Genomic DNA, 15,767 nt, shown 5'->3' with positions numbered 1-15,767 from the left:
TTTTAGAATAGGCACAGTAGGGTATTAGAGAAATGTGTTTTTCAGATAGGTTTAGAACTGAGTGACGGGAGATCAAGGCTAAGGAATGCATGAATCCCCAAAAGAAAATGTTTTATTTCTGAGGAATTATTTATTATTATTTATATTTAATTTCGTAAGTAAGATACCATTTGCTTAAAGTTTCAATAAAAATATTAAGCCATTAATATTCAAGTCCTTTCAACTTAAGTATCACTGATATTATCATTAACAGTCATTTGCAGCCAAATATTTTTTTGTAAATTACTGTTACAGATCTCAGATGGGAAATGAAGAAGAATAGCTTTTGTTCATTCTTTCATCTTATTGTGCTGTGCAGGTAGTTTGCACATATCCCTGAGTCTGTGTTTTCCAATGAAAAAGACTACGTGGTCCCCCAAATAGTCTATAATTTTCTCCCTTATAATATTATAAATTTGTGATCGATGAGACAGTTTATTCCCTCATTCGTCCAGGATTGGTTCAGAGTAGAGATGACCCATAATTATGTTAGCTAGTAAACAAGAGCAGGGCACTTTCACTCTAAATCTCCTCTTTTTGGGGTTGGGCTTTTCTAACTAAGTCCCCAAGCCCCAATTGAAAATTGTTTCTGGATGGGAGCCAAAACATCTTGATCAGAAATACCTTGTCCAGATGACCAACATAGAAGCTGTCTCTACTTTGGAAATAATCTTTTGCTTGTACAATTCTCTTCAAAATGTACACTTTAGACATGTAACATTTGAGAGAAGACTTTAAAAAATGCTAAAACTGCTAAACTAATTAAAAAATGCTGCCAAATACAAAAACAATCACTGAATGAAACAATTATTTACAAATCTTACTCATCAAAGTGAACATTCTGAACATTTGTAACAGCATTTGTATGATAAGGCTTTCAAATATTAGAGAAAGGTTAAGTTGGTCATTTCTACACTGATTTTTATTTAAAGCATTGCCCAAGTGTACAGATTAGAAAACGATCTTGAAACTAAATACTCGTTTGAAGTATCAGTCGGAAAATTAGACCTCTCCTGAATTGTTTTAGATCATTGTCAATGTCATAATCATTGTCAGATGGAAAGTATTAATGGGCCTATATCACGCAAAAGACTCTTGTGAGCTTTTAGCCATGTTAGAATGTTGTTACCTCTTCAGAAACATACCTGGAGTTTTGTTTTGTTTCATTCACACATGCTTAACCTTTATTATTATTACATCTACATCTGAAAATCTCAAAATGCACTGTTCCACTTTATGATGTCACAAAGTGGTAGTTTTCACATTAACAGCTCCTTTTACCTTTAGCTCAATAGAGATTGGAATTTCCAGGAAAGCAATTATCTAAAATGATTCTAGTGAAGATGTGTAAAGTTTAAAAACACAGTGAAGCACTTCCTATATTACCTCATGACATCACAGGCTGGAACAGAAATCAGCCTAAATATGGCAGGTTTGTGTGTTAAACAGGTGTGAATGAAACCAAACACAATTCCAGTATGTTTGGTATGTTTGTGATGAGGAAACAACATAAAAGAAATTAGAAATAGAGTAATATGGGAGCTTTAAAGTATTTTCCTATTTATGAAAATCAAGGTTTAAATTTGAATATTTGTGACTACACTACACTAGTATGGCTGCAATTAGCTGTGTCACCTGGAGCGTACTCAAAACTTACATCTTCTCAAATCGTGAGCAGCAGATATATGACTGTACTGCAGCCCAAGGTCTTCTCTACTGCAGAAGTGCCAGGCTAAGCATAATGGTTTCTGTATAAGGTTTAACGCCACAGAAGTGCACCCTGTTTAGTGCTGCTGGCTGTGGGAGTCTCTGGTCCCCTCCCAAACATCTGCAGTGTGCGATAACACTAGTCCCGCATGTTTAAGGAAGAGAGAGAGAGGAAAGAGGGGAAGTCCTGGCATCACCAATGATTTGAAAAATGGAGATTGTAACTGAGGGAGAGCAACAGGCTGCAGGTGATGGACAGTGTGTAGAATTTGATGTGGGCTGAGCGCTGAAGTGCATGCAAATAGAGAGAGGCTATACTTTAGTGCTGTGCTCTAATGCAGCAGTGAAGTCAGGGAGTGAGGTACTTATGGACTTGGCATATTTTAATGTCTGTTCTATAAGGACTCGTAGGATGAATAATGGAATTCTGTTCCAGTGACAAATGGGTGCAACTTTACAGAGTCTCCTTGAGAGCTGCACAATTAATCACGTAGCACTTAAGTATTGTGTAGCATAAATTTGGGGACGGCAGTGATTCACTTGTTAGAGCCCTTGTGCACCAAACGGTTAGGGGTTTGATTTGCACTCAGACCTGATTCTATTGTTATGTCCTTAGGCGTGACAATTCACCCACCTTGCCTAATTTGCCCAGTATGATTGTAGTCTGTAAGTGAGTGGATGGTTGTTGGAGGGACCTTTTGTTTGTCCATGGGCAAGATATCTCTTTCACCTTTTTCTTTTTTCCTTGTAAGCCCCATTTTGTTTTGATACCATGCCTGTCCCTGATTGGCTAGGCCACCTGTCAGTCACTCTAATGTAAACACACTTACACTTCTTTTTAAAGTATTGGAAAGATATGTTTTCTTTCTTGGCAGTTGCAGTGCTGATCTTTTTTGACACTGTTTGCTAGTGTGTGGTGATTCATCAGTTTTATTCAGCATAGGTTTTACACCAGATGCCCTTCCCGAGCTGCTCGCTCCAATAATCCATGTTTGGATCTGGCATAAACGGTATTGCAAATATAAAGTCTAGCACTGAGTTTTAATCACTGGTGTTCCTCCTCAGACAGCTCTGTCAAACATCTCTCCCACTTTTTTCCTTTCTTTTTTCTTTGTAAGCATCCATGTTGCTTTGATACCATGCCTGTCCCTGACTGGCTAGGCCACCTGTCAATCATGGTAATCTAAACTGACTTACACTTCTTTGTAAAGTACTGGAAAGACATGTTTTCTTGATTGACAATTGCAGTGTTCATCTTTTTTGACACTGTTTGCTAGTGTGTGTTGATTTATCAGTTTTATTCAGCATAGGTTTCACACCAGATGCCCTTCCTGAGCTGCTCTCTCCAATAATCCATGTTTGGGTCTGGCATAAATGGTATTGCAAATATAAAGTCTAGACCTGAGTTTTAATCACTGGTGTTCCTCCTCAGACAGCTCTGTCAAACATCCGCCACTTGCAGCGTTGTAAAGATGGCACTGTGAAGGAGAAGGAGCATTAATTATTGAAGGACATAGAAAGGTCTGGCTCAGGCTCGTCAGCTGCATTTTGGTGCTTGTCACGCACTTTTCATACACAGCTCAAACTGCAGTGCTCACCTCACTCACAAACTGACGCCTCTGTAGTACGTAGAGCAGCACTAACAATATGTCACTTTAACAACCACTCTCCACCCAGAGTGACCCCTGCCTCATTATTTCATGAATCTCTCCACAATAATTGTCTGTTTTTCAATAGCTTAGTTTTCTCTGTATGTTTCTGTAAGCAGATAGAGACAGACAGTTAATATAATAAATCCAGTTGTATCCAATGCGTCAAAGGCAAAGCCAAAATCTAATTCATAATTCATTGCTGTAAAGTGGTGTAGATCGATCAATACTTGCTTGATAGTAATTTCATGATGACAAATTTAGGTGTTGTTAGGAAAAGTAATACAATAAATATATTGAATCTGTTGTCTGATATGAAGTTGTAATAGCAATAATTCTGCAATGTAAAGTGCATGCTTAAATAGGCTACTGCTGTGGATACTAAATAGAGGTGGTTTATGTAATCATCGCTAATATTGTAGATGTTGTTTCTAAAATATGCAAAGTTTCAGTACTGGGTATATAGTTTATAGTAAAAAAAGAATGCTGCAAAAATAAAAATGGAACAAATGCATGATGTAATCTTTTAGACATAGTTATTAAGAGATACTTGCACTTTTTAGAGCAATTTTACTTTTGTCTCACGTTTGATATATCTCAACTAATGAATTTAAAGATAGATTTTAGTACATATCTGTTGGATTTCCAAAATGTCTTATTATTATCATTACTAGAACAAATATTAAGATGATCACTTTTGTTTATATTGCCCAGCCCTAATGTTGAATGAAGACTCCACCTCCCTCCAGAGCACACAAAAGCTGCCTGTCTCTTACCTCTCTCATCCATCTCTACCCCCACATGCCCCCCTCCCTCCCCACACCCTTTTCTGTTGTGTCTGCTGTCTGTAGCTGCCACATCCAAGGACCACTCCCACCCCAAACCCTCCATTCTCCAGCCCCCTCCCCATTCTGCTCAAGCAGCTCTAACCAGGCCCAGTCAGTCACATCTTGGCTGAACGATTTGAGAAAAATATGTGTATGTGATTTTTTGATGAGCAGTGTGATTAGAAATGTGATTTGTGCTTTAATAATAGGATTCTGTTCAATGTTCACCTTTTAAAATGCATTCAGAAGAATTGACAAAAAGACTGAAATATGAACTGACAACAGAACATGTTTGTACAGATTGAAACTACACGGTTAAGGTTTTTAAGCAGAATAAGAACAGATATCGGGTTTTTTGTGGAGGAAATCATGGTATTTGATATGTGATCTTCAAATTGCGTCCATTCAAATAAATTGTGATTAATCTTGCATCCCTAATTCTACATGTGCTTTCATTATTTATCCTTCTTCATCTCTTTTTGACATTGGGTTTTAATTGAAGACAGGCCACATGTACGTTGACTCTTCATCTCTAAATAGCTGGCATAGTCTAGCAGTAACAAGAACTGAACATCATTTGAATTTTGTTGAATATTTGATATCTTTTCTATATATAGAGAAGTTCGCTGAGGTTACTTTGCAGTAGTCACGTGGGATTGAAAGAAGAACATCTCTGATCTTGTCCATTCTTCCCTTGAGGCCTAATTGGTGCTTCTCAGACACATTTTGCTGCTTATTTTTGCCTTTTGTGGTGGAGATAATGAATGAGAGTCTCAGGTGCTGCTGTCAAGGCCATCTGGAAACTGAAGAGTTGAATCAATGTCTATTGTCTATTCTCTGTTCAGTAATTGTAATTATTCAGGTCAGAATATAATCGAAAAGAAATGGAATGATTTTGACCATTTAAGAAGAAAAAAATGTGTCTTTTCAATTCAGTCTAGATTTAAAAAAGTATGTCAAGTGTTTTTTTATCTGACTGTTTATGTCACGCAAATTTTGTCATTCATAAAGTAGAGGATTTATAGAGGATTGGTGATCTGTTAGACAATTTGAATGAAAGTGAATTCAGTGTTGTTTCATCATGGTGTCAATAATTAGATTTTTTTATATCATGATTTGTGTCATCTGTTCAAGATCAAAAAGTGGTCTACAATCAACATTTTTTTGAACACCAAAAGAATGACTGTTTTGTCTGTTTAGATCAGGCAGTTCGTATTGATTTTAAGACTAGTGGAAATCAGATAAGACTATTATTTAATCCACTGGGCAATTCTGCAGCACAAATCAGTAGACTACACAGACTGCTTTATGTTGTTGCTGGAGAGGCCTGGTATAAAATTACACTTAGATGTCTAAAGCCGGTCATGACATGTCAGTCTGACACCAAAACTCAGCTCTTTCAAACTTTGAATTTATGGGTATCACTCATTTTTTACATATTTTTTTCACATTCCTTTTTATTGCCACATTAAAATATAATAAAAACATGAAACTGATATGTATAGAAGCAGTCTGTCTTATATACAAATTAGAGTTGTTACAAAAATGACTCCATTGTCTTAAATAGAGGGTGTTTAATTAATTATCATTGCAGAATCAAAAGTGGTATCAAGTTTTCAGAATTTTGGTATTGTGACAATGCTATAATCTAAAAAATTGCTTTTTTATTTATTTATTACTTTATTTGTTTAACTAGATATGTCTGCGTGAATGTATTTTTGTTATGTTATGCTTGATAGTTTTAATGGTTACTTACAATATTTTTCATCTGCACTACTTTGAATTGTTTTTGAGTCTTATACATTACATACGAATACATAATACATGCATAGGAAAAATTTGTTTGTTGCTTCTTGGTCTGGATCATGTAATGAACAACAAATCTTTGACTCACGCTCTCACTCACACAATATTATGTTGTTAGGCAGCAGGGAAACACAGATCAAAAACAAGTACAAAACATATTGACTGTGAGGCACAAAGGTACAGACATGTATTCATATGACTTTCAATAGCTCAGTGGCTTGGGAGTCATGGTTGAATTCTTTCTTTTCTTGCCTGTTTTTAAAATGGCATATATACAAGGCTAGTGGCTCAGTCCTTATGTCTGCCTTCTTATACGGCTTTTGTGTTGTGTCCTTGGGCAAGACAGTTCACCTCAGTTAAGTGGTGGATGAATGTGGCTGCTCTGTGAACCCAAAATCATGAAAATAATTTAATTTAGGTGGGTTGTGGTGTTTTTTGGCTAAAGAACAAGTATTTGATTTAGTGTTTTTGCCTTTAAAAGTACACCATGTACACCTTTTCAAGTGGAGTGGTCCGCTATCTGACTTGCATACTGTATACAGCATATATATCTAGCATTATTTTCAGGTGTTTTTATTGTTAATCCATTCTGAGTGTGAGTGGGGTCACCTCCAGTGATCTGACCTTTAGTTTAATGCCACTGTGTAACACGCACCAAAGCAATAACATCTCTATGTAGACAGGCAGGTGGCAGACTCCCAAAACAGTGCCCCTTTAAACTATATATTTGGATTTCGAGATGTCAACTGTTTGTCCCCTAAATCACCTCAGTGTTTAGTGAAGCCTGACTCAAACCCAAAGCCAGTGCTAATCAGCTGTTCACAGGGCGGGCGAGCAAGGTGTGCTGATAATGAGTGGCGCTGGGAGAGAGAGGGGCCATGAGTGACACGTGGTAAATTCTGTAGGGAACCGGTTGCTACAGTAACTGGCTCCTGTGGGCGGTGTATCCACGGCAACCACCCTCTGTGTCCAAGGGATGCTGAGATAGAGAAAATGCAGAGTTAAAGGGCCTAAAACTGTGTATGTTGTTTATGAGCATGTGAGAAACAAGTTAGAATTGACAAGAAATACAGGATGTACAGAAATAGTGTATAATATTTATTGTTTGCTTATCTAGTTATTTTTTAAAGAGGCCATTAAGAGACAAAACATGTAAATTTAAGTTATACATTTCTTCTGTGTCCCTCTCCTTTTAAGATAATATATAACTGATATTCTGTATTCAATTACATCTACCATGAATTAGATACACACTTTCAAAACAATTATTATAAAAATGTATTATCCACACCACATTTATATGGAGTCTTAGACTCATAGGTCATAGTCATAAGTCAAAATGAAATGTTAACTTTTAGGTTTACATTAAATGATTTAGAATCACAGATTTTGCATGAAATTAAATACTACCTGGTTACTACCTGTAACTAGGTTACATTGTTACATCTTATTCACCTACCTTACCTAAAACACTTACCAAAAAATGTATTCAACAAATGTGGTGTATGTCAAAACATAATCTTGTTTACAATATGTTTTCTTTGTGTGGCGCATGCTTCAGACATCCTGTCTCTGTATGTATATATGTATATATAACCCCAAAGCCTCATTTCCATAGGGCTCATCTGTTAGACAGCTCCCATGGGAGTTGGCACGATGTGATCAAATTTATTTATGTGCATAAATAAGAGACAGGCAAAGAGATAGATGAATGTTTTAACCTGGCTTTCTGTCATCTCTGAGCCCCAGCTCGGTCTTCCCCATCCCTCTTCATGGAAACACTCAAATGGGATTATTTATTGCCTGTTGCCATGAATAAATCCAGGTCATCCTCATTGATAGAATATTCTAAACTACTAGTTAAAGGTGCACTATGTAATTTTTCTGGTGGAGGGTCAGCCACCTGTTTGTCTTTATGGAGATGTTAGTGCTTTCCCTGGAACGTTTCACAGTATGGCATAGTTTTAAACTTAACTATCTCTGTGAAAACAAGCAGGAGATGCTACTTGGATGTCATTATAGATCAGTTCTGTGAGAGAGGAGGGCAATAAGAATAAGACTGCATATTTGTTTAAATCAGTCAATATCAATAAATATGCACATGTTTTTAATAGAAGGTATGTGTTCAATACCATATTATGGAGCATGATACACCTTTAATTATGCTGATGTAAATTAAATAATAAACTGTGTAGAAATGTAGAAAAATATCATGATGCAATGCACATTGATAAGGTTTCAGTTAAAATCTACTTGGAGTTCCTAATTGATCAGACAGACATGACTTGTATTGACATGCCTGTGGAGCTCTGGGGTCAGTGGACTCCAGAAAATCTCTAAAGAGGGAACATCTAATTAATAATATAATGAAACCTAAATAGAACAAGATACTTTTGTTGCTTCTGCCGCTGTCAAACTCCCCCAAAATCCTCTTGAAGCTTTGAACGTAAGTGGTATGTCATGTGATGTGAAATGTCAGCCTTAATGAGAACAGTGCCTGCTACATTCACAGTGCAGGACACTGAACATACATTTCTAAACATGTAATTATGCGCAATCATTTGAAAAATATTCTGCAGCAGAAAAAGTTATCTTGTATTAATTTGAATGTGCAGTCCTTTACAGATTGCAAAAATAAAAGTTTTGTATTAAAAAAATATATATTATTGAACAAAAGTTGTATTATAATTTTGTAAAATTATATTTATATCAAATATTTTGAACACATGCTTATATATCATGTGTTCTTTGTGAACATTTATTAATATAACCCTTTCTTAAAATTGCATGACAAATCATCAATAATTTATTCAGTTTAACGTTAAATACATAAATCACTTTCCTTTCTGTTGTTCCTATTGCAGAGGTACAGCAGAAAATCCCAGTGGCAATTGTGTTTGTATTTGAATGCTTCAGATGGACCTGCTCAAATCTCCACTAAGCCTCTGATTCCTCCAATCCGAAGGTATCTGTGTGCAGATCAAATCTCATCACAGTCTCAGACTGCTGAGAATTAACAGGCTGCATCCCCATGTGTGCAACTGTGAAGGAGGTTTAGCCATGTTACATAACAGCAAATATCTATTGACAATGACCCATGAAATAAACCATTGGAACTTTGCTATGTTTCCAGCTTTATATTTAGGCAAACATTATGACCACTGTCAGTGAATTACATAGAACATCTCTCCATCCTAGCACTTCAGAGAGTGAGGGTTGTGCAGCAATATCTCAGTGGTAACGGTAAAGGCAGCATGGTGATTGGCTGAGTGGGTTGATTACACCCAGGCAGCGTGGGAACTTTCTGTGTGGAGTTTGCATGTTTTTCTTTGTCTTTGAATGGATTTCCAGGCTCCCCTGTTTCACTGATTAGCCTTAAAACGTGCACAATCAACAAAATCCCCCAGCTAAGGTAGTTATAGCAGTGCTGATGGTTGCTCCATTGGCACTGGCAGATGGGTCAAATCCAGGATATACTTTATTTTATCTTACCTTAAAATGTTCATCTACTAATCCAAAGGTTGTCAGTTTAGATGCTATGCATACTTAAGTAACAGACTTCATGAATCATGTGTTTGTTAAAGTCTAGCATTTTGTCTGTAATGTTTATGTGAGATAGAGCATCTCTTAAAAGTCTGCTCTTATTGGAAGTTCTCATTCTATAATTGTCAGTTTTCAAGAAATGAACGCTGTTAAATAGTGGCAGCTGCCGCATATGTCATGTCCACCAGTAAGATTCAGTTACTCATAATGTTATGTTATGGTGTATGTAACTATAATTACATTTCTTATACAATCTGTTAACTCACAGAAAGAACATGAACTGCAAATTGACCAATGCTCCTTTGTCTTGTTACCATTTGAGGACAGAACGCTCAGTGCCATGCATCATGATGACTCAAAATTAGCATTGGCTTAGCAGTGGGTGTGATGGAGGCAGACGTGCGTGGACTTGCTCATCACAACTATCACAATTATGACAAACACATTTCCAAAACGCCTTGCCTAGTACTTCAATGTTCATGTGACAGATGATGCCAGGAAGTTATATAGTTGGGAAAGAGAAATGACGTCCTATATTCACAAGCGGAAGTAAAACTAACAACGTTCTGTTGAAAGTCTGTTGCCTTTATTCAGTTATTTATATCAGTAATGATAATAAATATATTACTGTGACTTCTGTTGAATTCAGACTTCAGAACTTCAGAATATTTGACCAACTACCACTGAACTGAACTGAACAACTACTACTGTTTCCTTTGATCGCAAGTTTTGATCTCTGGTGTATCTTGGGAGAGCACTATAGAAAGTTGAGATTGTCAACATAAATGAATGATGAAAACTAAGATTTTCCTCTAAGAAATTATGTTCAGTTGAATTTCTGAGCATTAACATTCTGGATTATGATAAATACATGAAAAGGTACATTCAGCATTGGCACCTGGGAAAAAAATGGTAGGTACCCAGCCCCATAATGACCACTATTCAGATGCCACATATTGTGATTCCTTCTTGAATCTAAATGAAATTCCATTTTGGGGGCTGGTATTGTCTGCAGTTTGAGAATTAGATAGAGCCTGGTGATTATATGGCCAGCTGCCCACAGAGCACTGCTGTAATCTGACTGATGAGGCAGAGTTAGAGATGACAGCATGTTCCAACATCTCTCCAAACAGCAGCCTCCACTGTAATGGTTGCTAATTAAATATTAAAACCAGATATTCTGCTTAGTACATTGGTTTACAACTCTGCATGGCGCTGTAGGCTAATAGGCTGCTAAAACCCAATGAAGTCATTTCCACTTTGTGCATCAGTTTCCTATGAATCGAAAATGAATGTCTTCAATTAGCCATTAGCGGGGGATATACAATAATGAGTGTGGATGTGCGGCGCTAACCTGCTCTATCCTGCTCTGTCCCCTCTGCACCGGGATCCTGCCGACAGACTAATGCTGTCTCTCGCTAATAAAGACATGCCACACCAGGAAGAGGCTTGATGGAACCTATGAATAATTAACTAATATGATTACAATGATGAATGCACCCCAATCTATCTGGCCATTTAGCACTGGCTGGAGGAGGGAGAGTTCAGCTGCAAAGTGTCAGGTATTTTGTGTGAGTTTTGTTTGGGAGCAAAACAACAAGTATTTGATACATAAATGATGATGGATTACTAGTGCATTATGTAAGTTTTCTGGTAGAGGGTCTGTCACCAAATGTTACAGCTTTGCCTGGAATGTCCCACAGTATGGTATGAACGTGTCTATCTTTCATGTATTTAATTGCAGGCATTTTTTAAACATCGATTACAGCTTCCATTTTGAGGACTTTTTCCCATTCAAAAGATGTAATAGTCAAAATTCATTCTAAAACCTATGGATGGAGTCACCTGCTTGTTATGGATACTGCTAAGTTTTATGCCATTCTGTGGAACATTTCAGGCAGAAATATAACATTGCCATGGAGAATAGAAGATTTCAGACCCTCCATCTAAAAACTTACATATTACACCTTTAAATGTAGCTTTGAATAAGGGCTGAGGAGAGAAGATAGTGCCCTCAGGAACACTCTCGCTACTCCACCATCTGTGCCGCAGTGAAGCAGGAGATACAGTATCAGAAGAGCACAGTTTAGCTGTGGGCTCTGTTTTGTAATTTCGCTGCTGTGGCGCTGGCAATGGGCCATTTAAATCAGGTTTACACAAGAGTAGTTCACAGTGCATTGGTACGTATACAACCGATTTAGATTTTTGTATCATCTTTATTTATCTCATTATTCAATCATAACAGCTCACAATGAGTTATACTGTTTCTGGTAAACAAATAAAACAATAAATGGTTTTGGTTACCCCATAAAAGCAAATTCATCTTGAATGATGACGAGGCAGTTGTGTTGTCATAAAATTTCAATCTTGGTTTTGATACTAGAAAAAAGGGTTGAGGCTCAGTATTGATTTTGATACCATACTGATAAAAACACATGCCATTTTTAACACAGCATCCTAGCAGGTTTTTTAATGTTACCATGTGATCTTGTATTAGTTCTGATGTAGATCAAAATTACATTTTTGTCCTACTTTCTCTAAGTTTTTTTTTTTTTTTTTCTTCAGTATTGCTAATTTATTTTGCCAATCTTACATCACAGGTTGTCAATATGACCTCATTCTGTTCAAACCAACGAAGAACTTCTCGTACCTTCAATAATCACTTTATCCTGAACAAACAGAACTATATGGGAAACAAGAGGGATGTTGAATGGGGACTTCGTGTTGGTCCTGTATCTTTTTGTAGTCTGTTTGTAGTGTATATATCCTGCTCACATACTTTGGCCCTACTGCGACTTCACGAGTGTGAACACTAAACAAATTACTGTAACAAATGCAGGATAAAACAGAATTAAAGATCAATGCGGTGTTTTATGTGTTATCAAAGCCCATGTACCATGTGATGCTCGCCTGGCTTTGAAGTACTCTGTGCGTTTGTGGAATTGCGCCGTAGTGTGCACTCTGCCAGCCACTTGTCGTTTGACAAATGATTGGTGGACTCCTCCCCTTTCTGCCTTATACTTGCCTGACAGGGCCAAGAGATTGCATCATTATGGGATGAAGTCATGCTGCAACATAAGGGTGGAACAGGTGCTGAAAATTTAATTAGGCCAGGGAGGATGGAGTTGTTGGGACATGTAAAACCACTATCCAAGCCAAAATCAAATTGGGTGAAAACTCTATTTACAGAGAAATTAAATCTATGCCACAACATCATGTCAGAATCGTTATGGTGCTTCATAACTGCATAACTTACATATTATTACACTGTTGGGGTTTAGGAGTCCTATTGCACTGTAACTGTCCAGTATTCAGAATTGTTTTGTTGAATATGTCTATCTGTGTATCCATGGAAGTACAGCATAAATATTTGACCAACTAGTACTGAAAAAATATTTTTCCATTGATAGCAAGTTTTGATCTCTGGTGGGTTCCAGGAGAGCACTAAAGAAAATAGACTATGTCACCACAAATGAATCATGAAAACTAAAAATTTTCCTCTAAGAAATTATGTTAAATTGAATTTATGAACATTATCATTATCATGTCAATTTGTGTATACACCAAAGTACAGCCTAAATTGAAAACCTTGCAATCTAAAAGATAATACATCACAAAGGCCAAGAGGAAAAGCAGGCGTTGAAAGAACCAAAAAGCCAATCAATGTCTGCAGCTTTATATCACCAGTTTGTTATTAATGGGGCAGTTTTCTGCAGTGGGCAGCTGCCAGGACCTGAGCACTCTGCCTCCTCAGCACTGGGACATGATATGTGGCTCCACTGCATTTAGGCCTCTAGTTACCACATAATACTGAACCAGGCCGACCACACTGTGCTGTAGGTTTATGGTCAGGTTTAGTTATGATTTTGATCTCTTCTAAAATCCAGCCCTATTATGAATATGCACAACTATTTTAAAACAGTATGTGTCTACAGAAAATCCTAAACAGAAGGAGATTACAGTCTGATGTCAGTGCACTCAAAAACACATATTTGTCAATATACATTTGTCAACAGTGTTATTAACCCAAATATGCATTTAGCTGGCATATTCTCATTTGTTCTATGTGTACACATACAGTATTGATACTAAAGTACAAAACCTATTTATATCTGCAGAAAAAAAGCTTTGCTTATTTTTCTTTGTGCATCTCAGGGACTCCCTGTGTATGGATAATGGACCGACCAAACACAGCTGTCAGGAGGTTTCAATCTATAACAGTTTGTAGAACTACACCGCCAGAGCTCCAAATGTGATTAGGAACTACAAGCAAAGACAAGTCACGTTCTCAGACAGTGCCTGGATCAGGCATGCACAAAAGGGTTTTTGTCCAATTATGTTTCTGCTATTTTCAGACTAATTAATTAACATTATATATATATATATATATATATATATATATATATATATATATATATATATACATACATACATACTCACTGTGTCATACTCACTGTGTGGGCGGAGAAGTCGTGGTCTTAAACAATGTTTCTTATTGGTGTTATCATAGGAGGGACATGTAATCTCGTCCCATCACACTGTAGATGGGCGTGCAGCCTTAGAGAGCTGGAGGTCAGAGCCTCAGGCTCCTGATGGACTACTATTGATTTAGCAGAACGTGGCGATACAGTTGCAGTCGCTCACCATTGATTTTCTGCAAATGCAGTAGTGAAGAGCAGCAGAATGAGCGCCGGGCCAGAGGGATCTGCAGGTTTTCTGCTCAAATATCCGGAAGTTTGTTTATTCTTTGTGCTACTGACCTTCTCCGAGTCAAACAGAGAGCGCTTAGATGTTTGCTGAACTTCTGAAGTGGCTGATGGGGCAGTTCAAGCAGCGCTTACAGCTACTAATTATTTCTCCTTAATGAATAGAAATGTATAAAATGAATTTGAATTGTTCCAATCTGTGTAGTACGGATTTGGATAAATGAATCTTTGCCATTTTTTTTGTTATTTTAAATCTTCTTTTTAATTAATTTGTGTGATGACATCTGTACACCAACAGTGCACAGTATTTGAGTAAATGTTAATTAAAGTTCAAACATGTTTCGTAGTAGTTGGTGAGAGTGTCTTTGATGGCCTCCAATATTTTCTCTCCACACTTGTTCCTCAGGCTTAGTCACTGTAGTAATTGGCTCTGCAGCGCCAGGCGTCTTGTGTGTCGTCAGTGGCTCTATCTCTGTCAGAGCACATGAAAGGATGCAGCTACAGTACACCATGGCTCCAGGCTTCATCATTAAGAGGTTTTCAGGGTTAAAAAGTTCAGATTACATGTACTTTCTACCCCCAAATGTACCTGTCAAAAAGGGAGATTCTTTTTCTCATTTTTGGAGGAAACTAGAGAAGATTTGCTCACCAGTTGGAACATGACCTGTCTGTGCATCTTGATATCTTTTAGCTTGTAACTAGGGCTGAAAGGTTTGTGGGAGGAAAAAATCTAGTCTGTTTTTTTTTCCTAAAAAATTATATATATATATATATATATATATATATATATATATATATATATATATATATATATATATATATATATATATATATATATATATATATATATATAATAGATTCAGTTCACAGTGTGCTGAAGAATTAACTTTTGAGAGATGAATGTTTTGGATGAGTGTCTTGGTTTGGTCCTGGTTGGTCCTGGCTTGGAGAACCCTTTTTGCTGCTGGTTTAGTTCTGGTTTAATCCTGGCTCCAAAAAATAGAAAAAGAACTAAACAAACAAACAAAAACTAATTAAAGATTTGCATGCATTTCAATGTAGGTCTTTACAACACTGTTAGCAATTCCCCATGGAGACACTGGACAGTAGTAGTAGTAGTAGTAAATAGTTCCAACCTTAGTATTTTGCTAATTACAGTTCTTCCAACTGTGATTTTGATTTGATTATTCTTGCAACTCTATTGAAAACCTTTGCACATTAGTCTATTTCCCATCTTTTCCTGTGCACTGTTAATGTAGTGAAGTGGCTCACCGGTCAATGCGGCTGTATTAACACCTGACTCCAGTCCTCTCTGCTGTTTGTTCCTCTGTGTGGGGTCCCATGGGTGCCTCCTGAGCAGGGCAACATATCCTGTGATCAATAACAACATCCTAGAAGGCCAGAGGAGGCAGAGCAGGAGGAGCTGTCATTTACATACCTTCTTTTCATGGACCATCCTGGATTCCTCTGTGATCTAAACCAGCGAGCAG

The 15,767-nt window shown here is 37.1% G+C and overlaps 1 protein-coding gene across 2 annotated transcripts in view; it reads left to right on the top strand.

The window, feature by feature from the left end:
* aplp1 (amyloid beta (A4) precursor-like protein 1) overlaps nucleotides 1-15,767 on the top strand; it is a 32,066-nt gene that overhangs the window by 2,365 nt on the left and 13,934 nt on the right. The window lies entirely within an intron of this gene.

This window comes from Boleophthalmus pectinirostris, unplaced genomic scaffold, assembly GCF_026225935.1.
Source record: "Boleophthalmus pectinirostris isolate CB_2022bp ecotype Guang Dong unplaced genomic scaffold, ASM2622593v1 HiC_scaffold_6, whole genome shotgun sequence".
NCBI classification, from domain to species: domain Eukaryota; kingdom Metazoa; phylum Chordata; class Actinopteri; order Gobiiformes; family Gobiidae; genus Boleophthalmus; species Boleophthalmus pectinirostris.
Note: the sequence above shows the minus strand (reverse complement) of the source record. Positions and strands in the feature narration are given on the sequence as shown.